At 35.2% G+C, this 5,392-nt stretch overlaps 1 long non-coding RNA gene across 1 annotated transcript; it reads right to left on the bottom strand.

The window, feature by feature from the left end:
- Positions 1-344: 344 nt before the first annotated feature.
- LOC128291688 (uncharacterized) lies at positions 345-813 on the bottom strand. The gene is made up of 2 exons (XR_008281508.1): positions 677-813; positions 345-541 (listed from the first exon to the last, which is right to left on the bottom strand). It is a non-coding gene; the product is annotated as an uncharacterized LOC128291688 (long non-coding RNA).
- Positions 814-5,392: the final 4,579 nt, after the last annotated feature.

Here is a 5,392-nt window from a genome sequence, read left to right as displayed (position 1 = left end):
GAAGAATATTTTGGTTAATGTATATAAACCAGGCGAAAATGGCATCTTTTGAATGTTTACTTAGAGAAGTTTAAATTTCATCCCTGGCGGTGCTTAGTACTTATTTACATGAATGATCTTTATTTCGAGAAAAAGTTCAAAATTTTACTGTTCTGACATGAGTTACAAGTCCGGTAATGCCCCTTACCTATTCCGGCGACGGTTACGAGATAGGGGTGTTACAGTTTTTGCCATCAATCCATAAATCTCAAGGATATTACTCGAAATGCACCTGCATTCACAATATTCATCAATTTTCTACATACCATCCTAAATATGATGAATGATTGGCAATTAGGAATTGCTTAGAAATCAACCCCAACACTGTAGCCTTTGTTAACCCGCGTAGCATTTACATGTTTGTAGTTCCTGGTTAAAGGTTTCAATAATTTGTTGTGGACCGTCAGATTCCTTTGAATGTTTATGGGAGATTGCCTTTGCCCTGAGGAACATGGTGAGAATGTTGGATCCAATTTTCCCCACTTGTCAAGGCCGTCGTTGTCTGAATAACAAAATTCCATTTCTTTAATAACTAACCCAACAAAAAGGGAAAAAATATATCAAGAAGTGAGTTTGGAATTCAAAACATATATACTATGACTTTCCAAATGGAAACGCTGCAAGAACATGATCGTACCATCAATAGCAGAAGAAATGCCAAGAAGCAAACTAAGCACGAAGAAGATTGAGTGTTGAGGAGCCATTAATTACACGACCCAAATATTGGACTTCCCACAATAATTCACCTTTCCAAACAGAAGAACTACTGATGAAAAGCTTATCTTCAGTTGCACATGGCTATTTGTGTTCATACAATTTTCTTTGCTAAGTATAGTAAGAGGTTTATTGGGAGTTTCAGTGCCCCTTACACAATTATATGTCATTGGCTATTTATAGTATGCAGATATTCATGTTCAAAATGGTTCAAAACTAGAATATGACCTACAATAATTATTAGAGGGACCGTAGTATTTTTTGAATTATTATCTTATTATATGTAATAAAATAATTTAGGGTTTTCTTAGATAACATAAAGTAATTAAATGATAGTGTAATTACTAGGTGCATTTGATAATAATTACACTCTCTTGTAATTACAAAAAAATAAAATAAATCATTATACGTGTTTAACCGACAAAGTATAAGTATATCGTAATTCCTATGTCATGTTTGGTAGTACAAGTTGTACTTACATAATTATATAATTTATATATTTAAAAATATTAATTACTATAAAAATATTAGTATGATAAAAATAATTTCTAAAAAATAATACAAATTAAAATCAAATCATCTATATATATATTATGTTAGTTTAAAAAAGTAACTAATAATATTATTACTAATAAGGCTATTTTACTAAACTGACCCAAAAAATTTTGATATTTACAAAAATGACCCAAGTTCAAAAATAATCACCAAAATGACCTGAAATGAACAGTAGAACGAGGTTTTGGCCTTCTAATGGCCGGCATCACCTCGTATTTTGGCCTTATGATTGCTTGATAGTTGTGTCAGGTTTTAAAAAAATGATTTTTTTGGTTTTGGCCTTCCAATAGCCGGCACCAGGGTATTTTCTTTTTAAAATCGTATCATACTGGTATACAAAAATACGAGTATTTTAAAAAAAAATTTGGTGTTGGCCTTGTAATGGCCGGCACCAGACTAACACTATTTAATTTTTTTTTTGTTCTAGCCTTCTAATTGCCGGCCCCAGTATGAAAAAAAAAATTCAAAATTTTTGGTGCTGGCCTTGTAATGGCCGCCACCAGACTACCAGTATTTAAAAAAAATAAATTTTTTTGGTCCTGGTCTACTAATGGTCGGCACCAATTATGAAAAAAAATCAAATTTTTTTGGTACTGGCCTTGTAATGGTCGGCACTAGAGTACCAATATTTAAAAAAAAAATTGGTGCTGGTCTTCTAATGGCCGGCACCAAGTATGACAAAAATTTCAAATTTTTTTAGTGTTGGCCTTGTAATGGCCAGCACCAGAGTGCCAATATGGAAAAAAAAAAATTGGTCCTAGTCTTCGAATGGCCGGCACCAGGAACTTTTTTCGTGTCCCAATGCATTTTTTTTTGTTCTGGCCTTCTAATGGCTGACACTAGACTAGTAAAAAAATTAATTTTTTTTTTTTTACTTTGGTACATTGATGGTCGGCACCAGAGATGTAAAAATTTTTTTTGGGTGCTGGTTATGTAATGGTCGACACCAAATTTATCTGATATATATAGGTATTTTATCTTCCATTTGAGTTTTTGTTTTCTTTAAAAAGTTTAGTTTTTTCTTTGTCAAGAAGAAAGCAATTTTTTTTTAAGATGAGTTCCCCATTTTTGTTTGTTTATGTTCATTTCGATGGAGAAATGAAAAATACAATTGAAGAAGGTTGTGTATTTCAAAGTCGGAAAAAAATAGGAATAAGATTCAACAAAGGTGTTTCGCTGTCGGATTTAAAATGAAAAATCAGTACAAATATAGCAAGCCGTTGCGGAAAGCAAATGGTGAGACTGTTTTACAAATTTTTGGTTTCAACTGATCTGCTAAAGTTCTCAGAAATGGAGCTTGACGATGATGATGATCTAGGGAAAATGATAGCAATTTATTCCCCTTTGATATAGAAAATCCCAACCTGATTGAGTTGTTCGCGGAGATAGTTGAACCAGATGCCATTCAAGTTGTAATTCCAGCAAGCCAGCGCTCTAAAATTGATTTTGATCTTAACATCTCCTGGGAAGATCAGTCAGGTTTTGGACGGTCAATGACAACTCTTGAAAATCCAAACACCAATGGATGTTCATATAACATCCTAAACTTGTGTCCTTGTCTAGAGATCCATCCGAGGTGTTGGCCACCATAAAAGATGGTGATGAAGGGTTCGATAATGATGATTAGTCCCACCATGATCCAAACGATGATTTCAGTGACCTCAATTTGGATGACATCCATGAAGACATAGATGATGAAGGGCCGGTGGAGGGTGAAAATACAAACCCCCATTTGGCCAGGAGCACGGGCTGGTATAGTTATAAGAAATAATCCATGGTCCTTCATGACCGACATGGATCCTGACGCGGCTCTTACATGCGAGTTCCCAGAATATACAAATATTGTGCAGGCTCACCTACTTGACGAAGAATTCGGCGATAAAGAGTTGTTTGTAGGACAACAATTCGATAACAAAAAAAAAAAATTGTTTACGTGCTATAAAACAACTTAGCTTGAAGTTAGGTGTGGATTATAAAGTAACGAAGTCGACGCAGTCTTTGTACGTAAGAAAATGTTGGAAATCGTCAAGTGGCGTGTCTGAGCCGCGTTAATGTCATGGACACAGATGTGGATGATAAGGAAACTAGAAGGTCTACACACATGCACGATCGCTCGTATGTTGGAAGACCATGGAAAGTTAGATGTAAAAACTATATGCAACTGCATCATCCCTTTGGTGAAAGAGTCGCCCACCAGTCAGGTGTCAGTCCTTATTTTGGACATGCAAGCTCGATTCAAGTATAAAGTGTCGTACCGAAAGGCATGGTGGGCAAAGTAAATGGTGATGCGAGAATTATATGGTGACTGGGATGCGTCAAACAACGAGCTTCAAGGGTGGATAGACCGGATGCAAGAGTATGTGCCCGGGATAGTGATTGATTTGCAAACACTAGCATATAAAGGCCCAGACGGGGAGATACAATTGGGGAAACGAGTTTTTCACTGATTGTTTTGGACGTTCGAACTGTGTGTTAGGGCCTTCCTTTATTGCAAGCCGATGGTGCAAGTGGACGGGACATGGTTGTATGGTAAATACACGTAAATACCCCTGATTGCTGTTGCACAAGACGACAGTCGAAATGTACTTCCGATCGCTTTTTCCATCGTGGAACGTGAGTGCTTCGAGTCTTGGAAATTTTTCCTAATAAATTTGAGGAGGCACAGTGACATCCCGAATTAAGGCCTAGTTGGAATAGTGGTTTTGATACCACAAATTCAAGATAGAAATAATTATTTTATGATTTTTATGAGATTTATAATATGAATGCATGCTTAGGTGAAAGTTTCGTGAAGAAATTCTATGCGTAAAATGTCTAATTGAATTTTAGGGACCAAATTGAATAAAATGCAGAACTTGCATTCTAGAAGATTTATGTATGAAATTGCTTTAGATTATGAATTAGAGGGTCCTAATTAGCAATTTGACCAATTTCTATAATTTTGGAAAAAAATGAACATGTATAGGAAAAATTTGAAAGAAAGACCCTAAGAGCATTTTGGTCATTTGGTAATTAAAAGAATAAAAAGGGAAAATCAAAGCAAAAATGTGTCCATCTTCTCCATGTGCTAGTCGAATTTCTCAATAGCCATAGCTAGGGTTTTGTTCAACATTTCCAAGCTTGATTGTAAGTGCCCCCTAGCCTCGTTTTTAATATTCTTTGTATTTTTGAAGTCTTTGAAGCATGATCTACCCATTTCTAGCTATATTTTGAGCTAGGGTTCATGTATGAAATTTGACCCATGTGTAACATGCATGTATTTTGTTGATTAATGGAGGAATATGAATGTTTGATGCATGATAAACACCTTTTACTAGGTGATTATTAGTGAAAACACCTAAAAAGGGGACTTATTTGTAAAAGTGTAAAAGTAAGTAGTAATAATGTGAAATAAAGGAAAATATGGGATGATATGAGCATAGTAAAGGTTCAGCTAGGCTTTAGTAACCAAGAAAATGTATGCATTTCATTTTACGAGCCTAGGGACTAAATCATAAATAAATGGAAAGATAAGGGTAAAAAGGTAATTTTACCAAAGCATGAATTATGGATCGATTTGCGTAATGTGATTAATAATCAAGCAAAATTTGACATTATAGATCAAGAAAAATGTGAATCGGGTCTTGATCGAGAAAAGAATAAAGTATACGACGATTAGGCTTAATTACTATAATTTTTGTACCGAGGTAAGTACATGTGTAAATAATGTGACAATGTGGTATGTTATGTTGTGTTAATATTATGTGATAATTATATTATTGCTATTATGTATGCCATGTTTAATGGAGCTATTCTAAGCATGAATAATATTATGGTCGCTATCCACGATGTCACTCGCAAGTGCAATAGAGGTGCAATGTGCAAGTGAGAAAAATCCCGTTTGATCCTTAGGAATAGTTTAGGATACAAGTGACATGTCACTAGGAATTAAGAAGTCCGAACTCGTTGAGTGGTCTGGGTTCGTGATATATGTGGCATCTGAGCTCGTTGAGTGGTCCGAGTTCATAGTGGATTGGATACATGTGATTGAGTTCCAAGTAATGGTCTTGTGTGTCCTACCGATGGCTAGGTAATCCTTGAGTGG

Source organism: Gossypium arboreum, chromosome 4 (assembly GCF_025698485.1).
Source record: "Gossypium arboreum isolate Shixiya-1 chromosome 4, ASM2569848v2, whole genome shotgun sequence".
In the NCBI taxonomy this organism is placed as follows: domain Eukaryota; kingdom Viridiplantae; phylum Streptophyta; class Magnoliopsida; order Malvales; family Malvaceae; genus Gossypium; species Gossypium arboreum.
Note: the sequence above shows the minus strand (reverse complement) of the source record. Positions and strands in the feature narration are given on the sequence as shown.